The sequence below is a fragment of the Cervus elaphus genome, chromosome 10 (assembly GCF_910594005.1).
Source record: "Cervus elaphus chromosome 10, mCerEla1.1, whole genome shotgun sequence".
NCBI classification, from domain to species: Eukaryota; Metazoa; Chordata; class Mammalia; order Artiodactyla; family Cervidae; genus Cervus; species Cervus elaphus.
The window spans coordinates 32,865,092-32,878,327 of record NC_057824.1 but is presented as its reverse complement, the minus strand read 5'-3'; the positions used below and the strand labels follow the sequence as shown (position 1 = coordinate 32,878,327).

At 41.7% G+C, this 13,236-nt stretch overlaps 1 protein-coding gene across 3 annotated transcripts in view; it reads right to left on the bottom strand.

The window, feature by feature from the left end:
• The window catches only part of LYRM1 (LYR motif containing 1), a 33,588-nt gene extending 20,406 nt beyond the window's left edge, over positions 1-13,182 (bottom strand). Inside the window, exons 1-2 of one of the 3 annotated variants that reach the window (XM_043914479.1) lie at positions 12,878-13,041; positions 4,352-4,442 (exon numbers count right to left, since the gene is read on the bottom strand). The gene's annotated coding sequence lies outside the window, so the exon portion shown is untranslated. Of the gene's footprint in view, positions 1-4,351; positions 4,443-12,877 lie in introns of all 3 variants that reach the window. The other 2 variants (XM_043914477.1, XM_043914478.1) reach the window with 2 other exon arrangements.
• Positions 13,183-13,236: the final 54 nt, after the last annotated feature.

The following is a 13,236-nucleotide window of genomic DNA, read 5'->3' as shown; positions in this document are numbered from 1 at the left end:
CAATTTTAAACAGTACAATCTATAATAATTTTGAATCACTATGTTGAACATCAGAAACTAATATAAATCAACAATACCTCATTTAAAAAATGATTTAAAAAAGAAATTCAAAGAAGACAGGAAAAGAAAGCTCACTACTGGAGGACTGTGATTAGTCAGATTTGGAGAATGAATACTGTATTTGCCTTTAAAACAAATTAGCAGGCTGGGAAGATGAGGATTTGGCAAGTGAGTAGGAAGACCAGGGAGTGGTACACCTCATTATGAGTCTAGGACTTTTCTCAAACAGGTCATCTGTTGAGAAATATGCTGCTCATTGCCCTTTGAGAACAAGACCAATTTCCAACCCAAGCTGGAGGGGTAATACATGGAGATTCCACACTTTAGGTTGGTCCTAAGCTTATGAGGATTTAGGCAGCTAAATAAAGCAGATGGGAGCTGGAAAGAGCTGTGTTATCTAGAAATTCTGAAGGAATTCAAGGAATTCACCTGAGAGAGAATGTCTGTATGGCTGTATCTCCTACTTATCCTGACACTGATGACCTTTCTTAAGCAATGAGGAATAAACCATGGCTTAACCATTTCTTAAAATGGTTAAGAAATCACTACTTCACCCAAATCCAAAAGTTAAAAGGGCTAAAGTTATATCCATTATACCTGATATTCATTTTGACATGGACTATGCTGTGCTATGCTTAGTCGCTCAGTTGTGTCCGCCTCTTTAGGACCCCATGCACTGTACCCGCCAGGTTCCTCTGTCCATGGGGATTCTCCGGGCAAGAAGAATACTGGAGTGCGTTGCCATGCCCTCCTCCTGGGGATCTTCCCAACCCAGAGATCAAACCCAGGTCTCCCACATCGCAGGCGGATTCTTTACCAGCTGAGCTACCCGGGAAGCCCAATGTCCGTTACACCTCACAGGAAAAAATACTTAAAAGGAATTCATACAAATTAAGAGAGATCATCATGCATTATGGCTAATCATAATGAAAACTCATAGAATTGATGATGTTTTTCCTGGTAAAGAAACAGGTTTCTGAGTTTCTGGCTATCCCTAGAACACCATGGTTTCATATGAAAATACATGAGTCAGTTCCTGTGAGGAGCAGAGTCTGCAATAAACTTCTATTCACAACTGCTTCACTTCCCTGTCATTAACAGATTAAACTTCCTTGACCACACAATACCAAAAGAGGAAGGTGAAGGCGATCTGGCATATTAAAACAGCAGCAACCTTCTCCAAAGTCTGACTTTCATTTCTTTCTTTCTACTACTCTAAGAACCACAGCTTCACACTTTAACTGATCATACTATATATATCTGATACACAAGCTTTGCCATTACAATACTTGAGGTAACCAGCAGAACTAACAACTCGTATTTAATAGGACCATTTTCAAAACACTTTAATGTTTAAGTGTTTTGAAAACTAATCCTGGTACTTCCCTGGTGATACAGTGATTGAGAATCTGCCTCCCAATGCAGGGGAAGCTGGTTTGATCCCTGGTCAGGGAACTAAAATCCCACATGCCTTGAGGCAACTGCTGAGCCCTTGTGCTCTAGAGCCTGTACTCTACAAGAGAGGCTCACATGCTGCAAAAAAACCTAATCCCGAAAGGGAAATAAGTGATGTCTCCCTTTCCAACACTAGGTGACCTAGAAAACTCAAGTCTAAAAGATTGCCACAGACAGCCTAAGCTGTATTACGTACTATTAACAAGTGGGTGTTACAAAGTTTGTGATTCTAGAAACAAAATCAGCCACGTAAGTAAAAAAAAAAAAAAAAAAAAAAATTTTAAAGCTATTTTCCTTTTGGTTTATATTTCTCTTCCTAGGAAGCAACGTATTTAGGAAAAGTGCCTTTTTCCTAAGAGTTTTCCTCCTTTTGGATTTAATGGCTTGAAACCAACATTTACTCCTCTAATTATCAATTATCTCTCACTATTGATGCAGGGCTGAGTCAGCCCTTATCCTTCTTCACTAGTATCAGAGGTTGATCTGATGCAGCAGTCTGCTGGGATTCTCCCATGCGCGATATAAGGAATATTGTTTAGAGGACCACAACTGAACTGCAGTCACAACTGCCTGTGAAATCAATTCTTATATTTAGAACTTTTTAAAGTTTTGTAACTTTTATCCTGAGACTAACAGTTCCTCAAATTCTGCTTTTCATTTCCTTAACCCTCAAATCCCAGAATGAGGGAAGATAAGAGATAGGAAGTGTGCCTGGGAGGAACTGTGACTGGAAATTGGGCTCTTTTCTTCAAGTCATAATTCATGTATAAACACAGTGCCAGGATAAAACTTGTTATCAAGCACCTACCATGTGCAGCCTGTACTATTAAGAAAAGGCTGATAAATGTCCCTGCTAGTACATTTTGGCCTCAGGACATAGTCAGAACTTTCCCCTAAAGCAAGTGTCCCAAAGACTGGTTGATGAGGCAATTTTTGATGTATAATAGAATATTTATTTTCTTACTGTGATTCTCTTAATGTGTTTTAATAGCCCACCAAACCCACGACCCAGATAATCATGATGGTGTGATCACTCACCTAGAGCCAAACATCCTGGAATGTGAAGTCAAATGGGCCTTAGGAAGCATCACTACAAACAAAGGTAGTGGAGGTGATGGAATACCAGTTGAGCTATTTCAAATCCTAAAAAATGATGGTGTGAAAGTGCTGAACTCAATATGCCAGCAAATTTGGAAAACTCAGCAGTGGCCAAAGGACTAGAAAGTCAGTTTTCATTCCAATCCCAAAGAAAGGCAATGGCAAAGAATGCTCAAACTACAGCACAATTGCACTCATCTCACATGCTAGTAATGCTCACAATTCTCCAAACCAGGCTTCAGCAATACGTGAACCATGAACTTCCAGATGTTCAAGTTGGATTTAGAAAAGGCAGAGGTCAAATTGCCAACCAGAGATCAAATTGCCAACATCCGCTCAATCATCAAAAAAGCAAGAGAGCTCCACAAAAACATCTATTTCTGCTTTATTGAGTATGCCAAAGCCTTTGACTGTGTGGATCACAACAAACATGGAAAATTTTTAAAGAGATGAGAATACCAGACCACCTGACCTGCCTCTTCAGATATCTGTATGCAGGTAAGGAAGCAACAGTTAGAACTGGACATGGAACAACAGACTGGTTCCAAATAGGAAAAGGAGTACATCAAGGCTGTGTATTGTCACCCTGCTTATTTAACTTATATGCAGAGTATATCATGAGAAACGCTGGGCTGGATGAAGCACAAGCTGGAATCAAGATTTCTGGGAGAAATATTAATAACCTCAGATATGCATATGATGCCACCCTTATGGCTGAAAGTGAAGAACTAAAGAGCCTCTTGATGAAAGTGAAAGAGGAGAGTGAAAAAGTTGGCTTAAAGCTCAACATTCAGAAAACTAAGACCATGGCATCCGGTCCTATCACTTCATGGTAAATAGATGGGGAAACATTGGAAACAGTGGCTGACTTTATTTTTGGGGGCTCCAAAATCACTGCAGATGGTGACTGCAGCCATGAAATTAAAAGCTTATTCCTTGGAAGGAAAGTTATGACCAACCTAGACAGCATATTAAAAAGCACAGACATTACTTTGCCAACAAAGGTCCGTATAGTCAAGGCTATGGTTTTTCCAGTAGTCATGTATGGATGTGAGAGTTTGACTATAAAGAAAGCGGAGCACCGAAGAATTGATGCTTTTGAACTGTGGTGTTGGAGAAGACTCTTGAGAGTCCCTTGGACTGCAAGGAGATCCAACCAGTCCATCCTAAAGGAGGTCAGTCCTGAGTGTTCATTGGAGGGACTGATGTTGAAGCTGAAACTCCAATACCTGGGCCACCTGATACGAAGAGCTGACTCATTTGAAAAGACCCTGATGCTGGGAAATATTGAGGGCAGGAAGAGAAGGGGACGACAGACGATGATATGGTTGGATGGCATCACCGACTCAATGGACATGAGTTTGATTGAGTAAACTCCAGGAGTTGCTGATCAACAGGGAGGCCTGGCGTGCTGCGGTACATGGGGTCGCAAAGAGTTGGACATGACTGATTGACTGAAATGAACTGAACAGAACTGAAACCCATGACTTAAAGTGATTTCTATTTTGTAGTTCTATCTTTACACATATTACAGAAATTTTTAAGCAGGTTTAAAATATAGGAATATAATAGTAAAAATTATGATGTGGAGTCCCCCAAAAAAGCAAATTTGGGAAATGGAGCTCTAAGGCACTACTGTGGTGTTTGTTCTGGCTAACCTTTTCACTTAGGATGCCTGTTTTGGCTGGCCATACCAACTTGTAGACACTAGTTTACTCTCAAGCTTTTTTTGGAGCACCTCTTTCTCTGCTTTTATCACATCCAGTTTCACTGTGTCTTTTTCTTCCTTTTCTCCCTTCTTCTGGAGGGCAGGGACTGCATTTTTCTCACTAAAGGAATAAAAATAATAGTAATAGCTATCACTAACTCATTAGACATTAATTCGAGCAAACTTTGGGAGATAGTGAAGGACAGAGAAGCCTGGCGTGCTTCACAAAGAATCAGACACGGCTTAAGCGACTAAACAACAAAAACACTTACTTTGTAATTACTCTGTGCCAGGCTTTCTAGGTACTTTACATACATATATATTAATTCCCATACTCATCACCCTTCTATAAGGTAAACACATTATCCTATTTTATAAAAGAGGATCCTGATGCAAAAAGAGGTTAAGTAACTTGAGTACAGACACAAGGAAAGGAAGAGGTGGAGCCAGGATTCAAAATCAAAGTCTGGAGTCAGAGCACCAACTTTTAATCACTAAAGAGGCTGCTCAATCTAAGTAAATATAGTTGAATGTTTGCTGATTGCTTTAAAGAACTTAGCCAGTTGTGACAATGGGAACTAAATTCTATTCCCTTCCTACAAAGAGCAAAAAACCATTCTTTTTGCACCTAGATATGAATTGCAATTACCCTTTTATAAGGTCTCCACCTTATAAATGTGTTATCCACCCCTCCCCTGCAACTGGCCTTCCTCAGGAATGATGTTACACGTCAGCACGTTTAGAGGAGGCCGTGCACTTGACTGGACTGCTTTAATCTTCTGTTCCCGGTAGCAACACTGTTCCTGACACTTCAAAGGGAGCTGACATCACAGAAGAGATACCGGCGGCACTCATTACAATGCTACTACCCTGCAGGTCTTACTCTTCCCTCCCAAGAATCTATCCATCCAACCATCTAACATTTATTCAGTGCCATGTGCCAGGTACATGCAGTTCTAGGCATACAGTGATAAACAAGCAGCCACGGTCCCTGACCTAGAGTTTATATCCAAGTGGCAGAGGCAGATGATATACAAGAAAAACAATTTTTCTTGGTGATACATATTCTCAAAGAATGAAACAATAATATGATATGGATGGGAAGAGGTGGGGATTATTTTGGGTAGTCAGTGATATTTGAGTTGGGTCTTGAATGGTGTTAAGGAACCTATAAATGGTAAGAGTTCAGGGGAAGAAGATGCAGGAAGAAAGAAAAGTAGGGACAAAGGCTATGAAGTGGGAACCAATCTCTGTGTTAACACAATCGAGAGTCTATGGGGGAAGTGAGGCGATAGGTGTACAGAATCCAACACAGGTTGGGAAAGCAGGCCTTGGAAAGGAGTTTGATTTGTAGTCTAAGAGCAAAAGAAGCCACTGGTAGGTTTTAGGCAAGTAACAATATACTGGTCTGACCTGATTTACATTTTTAAAAACATGCTGTATTTCAAACTATACCATAAGTATTTGTGATTCTACCAACCTTGCAGATGGTGAAGAGTCTTGCCTAATGCTACCTAATTGACAGGAAAGCTGGTATTAAGAGCCAAAAAAGCTAGATGGTTATTTTTCTAGCTGCAACTTTTCCCCTGTTTTCATTTTGGAGTCAGTAATGGGGACTTGAGAGGAGCAGTGATCAATTTCCTTTTAAAAAAAAAAAAAAAAAGCACCACCCACTCACTCTTCCACTTGCTATTGAGAATGAAAATACATGCTAAGCACTTGGCATGTCTAGATATAGTTTTGCAGGAGGCCTATGGGAAGATTGGTCTTCCCAGATGGTGCTACTGCTAAAGAACCTGCCTGCCAAAGCAGGAGACAGAAGAGATGCGGGTTCAATCCCTGGGTTGGGAAGATCCCCTGGAGGAGGGCGTAACAACTCACTCCAGTATTCTTGCCTGGAGAATCTCATGGACAGAGGAGCCTGGCAGGCTACAGTCCATAGGGTGGCCAAGGGTTGAACATGACTGAAGCCACTTAGCAAGCATGCACGCATGGGAAAATTTGCTAGGACTATGGGCTTTATCCACTTTACCATTTTCCCCACCCCTGGAACACTTTTTTTCACCTTTGGAAAGACATCACTGCATGAACATTGAAGAATTAAGATCAGAGATGAAAATTCCCTTTCCTCAGATGAAATTTATAGAAGAATGACTCTGGTCTCAGGAATGTCAAAATTTCAAATGTTGCACTCCCAGGAGGCTTTGCCATCTACTGAAGAAAAAGTGTTGCAGTACAAACAAGGGACAGAAAGGCAACGGGGTTAACTGACTTTCAAACCCCAGATGGAAGGAGACTCTTTCCATCTATTCTTTCAAGATCTGTCCCTATGTATAAAATTTTAAAAATCATAACCAATGAATATAATGTAGCCAAATTTCTCTCCCAACTACTTTATGATTTGTGTGGGGGGGAGGGTGATAGTGAAACTCACCCAGAGAAATCCATTTTTATGTTCACCATACACCAATTGTTACCTATCCTGTGTCCTGCTGCCTTATCTCCTTAGACCTGGGACTCCTCCTTTTTGCCAAATGGAACATTCCAACTCATACAACCGAAATATTCTTTTATTTTTTGCTTAACTGCTGATTCTCAGCCTTTGGCTTTCATCACTTTTAATAGGCTGTCTTCTTCACACTAGGCCAACGTCTTCACACTAGGTTCTTCCTACTCTATTGTAATTTTCTGTTTGACCTGCATTTCTTCCTTCACTGTGTTTTGGGAGGGGGAGAGAGAATAAGGTTAGGACCTTGTCTTACCCATTATACTCCCATGCCTGGCAGAGTTGGAGCTTAAAATACTTTTGTTAGAAGAAAAAAAATTACCCACACAAAATAATCACCAGTAATTTTCATTCTCATCCTGAGATATATGCACTGGTATTTGGGCCAGGTTTCACAACAGAAGACCCTAACACATTTAAAAATACTAATTAACCCTCACAATGATGTTTTCAAGAGTGGCACTGTGGGTATCAGGATGAAGAACTGAAGATTTAAGTGTTATTTGGGAAAGCAGTCTTATTACTTCCATCTAGAGCAGTCTACAGAGCTATTACCTAACCCTCACTCTTAAGTTCTTTTAAGGCCACTTAGGGTTTGTCTATAGGACTAAAATGATATACTATGTTTCCATGAAGCTTAGAACTGTGAAACTGAATATTTCCTGCCATATCAATAAACAAGGATGTAAAAGCCATCAGCGATTTCAGGCCTCCAAATGTGACTGAGGGTTTCCAAAAAGGGACACAATGCCTGTGATCTAGTAGATCACATGCCCCCCAACTCCCCATGGTGATTGCTGAGGAGCTGTGGGGTGGGGGGGTAGAGGGAGGAGGGAAGAGTGAGAAAAAAGAAAAGAAAAGCAGGATGCTGGCCCCAGATAGCTGAGATGCATATGAAGAAATGACTTCAGTAATCTCAGATTCTTGCATCTTCCCATATGTAGAAGAATGCTAAATTCCTTTAACTCAGTATCTGGTTTTCCTTACTTAACAATAATTGATGTTCAGTCTGCCTGCCAGCTTTGTTGCAAGCTTGTATATAGCCTGACTCTCTCTTCTGCTTCCTCAGAGCAGTTTCTTGGGGCTACCTGAAATTCTGTCTCCCGGGCTTGGAGTCCTAACATTTCCAAGTAAAACATTCTACTTTCAGGTTGTGAATGTATTTGTAGTTGACAGAAACAAACACATAGAAAAATGAGGTTCTGGTACTTTTTTTTTTTTTTTTCATAAAAACAATCCTTTGGGGGAATAAGGTCCATGGCACGCAAATGATCAGGGCTCAAAACCAACTCCCCAGATTATAATATAAAGCTTTAGTCATCTGGACAACTTGCAGGGAATTGAAGTGTTCTTACAATGTCAAAGCAATCAGATTTTCTTGCCCAGGATAGCAGAATAGAGAATGACTACCTTGATTTCAGGCATTCAAAAATTTTCCACACATGTAAAGAAGAGAGATATAATACAAATAATGAACTAATTGGAGTTTGAATACTGACTTCACCACATCAGGCAAGATATTAATCTTCCAGAGCCTCAATTTCTTAAAATGGGGTAACAACAGAACCTTCTTCAAAGAGTTGCTGTAAGGACTGTTCATAATTATCCACGTAAATTACTTAGCATTGGGAATTAACAAAGGCAAAATGTTACCTGAAATAGGAAATAAAGGAGGAACAGTGAGGCCTCTTTTATCTATGCTAAACTTTGTCTGCAGAGGAGGGAAAAGAAATGTGTTGTCTGTTGGTGAATTTATTGCTTTGTGGTAGTAATGGATTTTCCTAAAGCTGTTTCCCTCTGATTATTAATAATCCATGTACAGTAAAAAGCTATTGTTCTTCAGTATGACTAACCAACCCTGCTGGAGGCATTGCTTATCTTCAGACCACAGCACATACTGCTTACTGGAAATACAATGCAGGTGCCAATATCAAGAGCATGTCCAAGCTTCCCTTCCTATTTTTCTTCCTTTATCTCTTACTCCTTGCTTACCCTTCAGTGCACTTTTCTCCTAGATCTGTTATCCTTCCCTACTTTCTGATATCCTATACAGTATCATCTTATCTAAACTGAATAACTTTCAAGATAAACTATGGGCCTCATCTCATTGCCCCACACATATGCCATGGACTTATTTCCTGACTGGGATTCAGTTTTTGGTTACTAGTATCCAAGCAGGGAAGTGTAATGCCACACACTGTTTTGCATATCTCAGGATATGCCTGTGTGGTGTACTTAATCATACTACAGCTATTCTCTGAAACAGCACCTTTTTACAAGAAATTGACAATATGGTATGTCAGAGTTAAGGGTCATGGGGGAGAGGATGGATTATATTTTATCTTACCTAAAGGAAGAGAAATTAAGTTAGGCTCTATAACACAGGAAATCTTTAGAACACAAGGAAAAACTAAAAATATTTATGTCTGGAAGGTTTTTAAACTATCCCAAACAAGATCATATAAAGCACATATATTCATTCTAAATACAGAATGCACAGGAGCACACACAGGATTATACTTGTAAGGGGAACTCCAATCAGGCTATAGTAACCATTGAGATGTTCAGCTATTTGCCCCCTCAGGGATAGAAACTCTAAATGGACACCAAGTTTCAGTTTCTCAATTAAAAAGAAGTGGAAGTAACTGCTTTCTTATCATCATATTTTAAGAGACAAAGACAAGGTCAATCAGGGAAATGAGAACAAGTTACCAGAAGTAGGAGGTGTGTGTGGAAGTGTGTTGTACGTGCGGGCCCTAGGCGTTGAGTTATTTGCTGCCGTGTCTGACTCTTTGCAACTGCCAGGCTCCTCTGTCCATGGAATTCTCCAGGCAAAAATACTAGAGTGAGTAGCCATTCCCTCCTCCAGGGGATCTCCCTGACCCCGGGACTGAACCCAAGTTTCTTGTATTTCAGGCAGATTCCTTACCATCTGAGCCATCAGGGAACTTGGTCAATGCTAAAGATCAACCCCAGTCATTCATTCATAACTAACTATCCAAGATTTGAACCCTTCAAAGGAACTAGGTAAGTCAGAGAACACGAAACATTTAAGACATTCAAACCCCTTCTTTGTGATAATGTCCTAAGGAATTGGATTAAGAAGCAGACAAAAGGGCTCTTAGATACACCTGACCCCTGATCCAACCACCTGATATATAGCCCTTACTCTGCAGAGGGGGTCTCCGCCTTCATGACAGTTTCCAAGTACCCGCCAACTATTTAATGAACTGCTCTCCCCATCCGCAGAGGCACAGGAGCTCCTTACTAGACAAATTTCCTTCAGAGTAGGAGCAATGACTTTACTATCCATGGATATCCACACTATCCATCTTTAGTGTGCAGAATGATTAGACCTGAGCATCTTTAAGTTCCTCCAGTCCAACACTGACCAACAGAATTTTCTCCAATGTTGGAAATATTTTCTATCTTTGCTGTCCAACAGGGTGGCCACTGGCACTGGGTGTCTGAAATACGGTGAGTACATCTGAGGAACCGCATTTTTAATTTTACTTCATCTAAATCGAAATAGGTACATGTAGCTTGTGCCTACAGACAAGACAGCAGAGCTCTAAACCAAGAACTGCAAATCAAATGTCCATAGGGGTCAGGCAGGTAGAGGAAGGGAAAAGAATCTCACTGGCTCCAGCTGACTGTTGCTGTGCAGGAAACTCAGGCTGGTGTTGCCAGATTGTCACTTTTTCAAATGAAGCTGAAAATTGAATTTTTTAATTTGGCAAGTAAATTTTAAAAAAATAATTTAGATCAATTTATGGGCCAAACCATGTTTTCAGGCAGTTTGTAATCTGTAATCTAGGCCAATCTGTAACCCCTTAAACTCAAAGAACAGGGCCATTCTGCTGGTCAGTAGTGACCTAAGATTGAAATCCAAGCCTTCTGACTCTTGTTTTTTTGGTATATGGCATTTTAGTTCCCAAATCAGGGATCGAACCAGCAATCCCTGCAGTGGAAGCACAGAGTCTTAAACGCTGGACAGCCAGAGAAGCCCTTTCTGATTATTCTTTTGATACTCTTTCTACATTTTATGAAATCAGCCATACCATATCTAGTGATGGAGGCAGCAGCAACATCAGGGACAAATGCTCCTTCATCAGAAGGTGTTGAAATTCATGGTTTATACATTAAGGACACAGAGTTCCTATACACTGGGCTCGATGGGCAAAGCTCTGAACTAGAGGCCAACAGGGCACAAAGAAGAAATAGTTCACAGGATAGTCAGACCCATAAACAATAAGCAAAGTAAGGTTTGTTACAGTGAACACAAATCACCTAAGCAGGAGTCCAAAAGCACTGACAGCTGGCAGAAGAAAGGAAGAAAGAGATTTGAGCCAGAACTTCCAGACTGAGTCTCAATGATTATGAGGGTGGGTCCCATTATTCAAGAATATTACAGGGCCTCCTTTTATCTTTGAGGCTTTATATGTACAGTCTCCTCTGCTGGCTTTTCCTTCTCTGGATCATCTCTAAATGTAAAGAGCCCCAAGGATTTTAGTGGCCTTCCTCTTCCCCACCCCACCAAGACTATGTTTTAATACATAAATATTTAACAGCACAATAGCTAAGCCAAAATTGCCCAATTTCAAAACTTCACCTGCATTCTCAAAGTTACTTTTTATTCCTTGATTAACAAAGAAAAATAGGGCTTCCAAGAGAACGTCCTCTCTATCTGCACTCTCTTCTTAGGTGATTTAGGAATAAACCACTACATTTATTATCTCTCTTGAGCTTTCCCTTGATTTTCATATTTAACTTCTCAAAGTCTATACCTGGACAGTTAACAAACTTATCAAAACTAGTATGTTTAAAAGAAGAGCGTGCCTTTCAAACTATTTTCTCTGAGGAGTCATCCTTGGTTCCATCCTTTCACATATACTTCACATCCAATTTGGCAACAAGTTCTGCAAGTTCTAGTTTCAGAATACATTCTGAATTTAATTCTTTCATTTCACTGTCACCTCTCCTTCAGCCTACTGCAACAGCTGCCAAACAGGTCTGACCACGTGTATCTTTCTCTATCCAGGAGCCAAGAATGATTTTCTAAAACAGTAAATGAGATCTGCCACTCCTTAAACCCTCCGTAACCCAACAGTCAAGCTCTCACCTTGGGCTAAGCTATGCTTGATCAGGTCATGCCACTTCTCCATCACAGACCGCTCTGGCTCTTGTTTTTCCCTTTCTGATCCAAGCACCTGACCTTCTCGCCGTTTCTTTCCCGTTGGTTCTTTTCTCCACCTAGAAAACTTATTCCCTATCTTCCCTCTTTTCTGGGACTTTTGCAAACCCGGCCTCCTTTGAACAGCCCTATTCGATTTAGAGTGGCACTCCACTCATCTTCTGGGCTTCCCTTGTGGCTCAGCTGGTAAAGAATCTGCCTGCAATGCAGGAGACCTGAGTTCGATCCCTGGGTTGGGAAGAGCCCCTGGCGAAGGGAACGGCTACCGACTCCATGGGGTCTGAAAGAGTCGGACGCGACTGAGCGACTTTCATTTCCCCCTCATCTTCTACCACTTCACCAGATATTACTTCCTTTGGGACATTTCTTGCTGATATCTACCCTATTGCTTTACTTTTTAAGTTACTCCCGGACTCGAAAAAATCACGTAGCAATGTCTTTTGTGGACCAAAGGATTTAAGAAGCTAGTTCTCATTATCTTAGAAAATCTCAGTATCGTGCAGGGTACTTGTGTCAACCTTCCTCGGCTAGACGCCTCGCCTCCGGATTTGCCCCTATTAATCTCCCATTCACCAATACATTGGGGGAATTCAAAGCATTCAGAGATGGGCCCCAAATCGGCATTTCAGGGTTCCCAAACCAGGCCTCCCCTTCCTGGCCCTCAAGCGGCTTCCCTCAGCAGGTTCCTGAGGCGAGCGGGGTGACAAGAAGCAGCCCTCGCGAGGCTGGGGTCACACAGGCTCGTCTCCTAGCAACGTCGTACCCCCCACCCCCACCCCATCCCTGCCCCTGAGGAGTCCACCCCTTCCCCCAGTTTCCCGCGCCAGGAGTCGGCGTCTCCATCCTCAACACTCACTCTGCGTCAGTCCAGCCTTCCCCCACCCACAGAAGCACCGCAGCCTCCGGCAGGCTGGGAGGAGTCGGCGCCGGGAGCGCAGCTGAGCGGCGGCGGACCGAGCTCTCTAGCAGGTCTGGTAGGCCAGACCGGACCAAACCACCGGACGGACCTCTGTGGGAGCATTAGTCCCAAGTCGAGGGTAGGCTCGACCCTTCGTTCAGCTTCAAACTCTAGATCACGCTCCGCCGTATAACCAACAAGATAGCCAAGCTCATCCTTTCCTTATTTCCCTTTTCCCCCGTTCGTTTTCCTCTCGCCACCCCATTCCAGCGACAAAAATGGTCCACTCCATCTCTTCCTAGCCTTCCCTCCGCGTT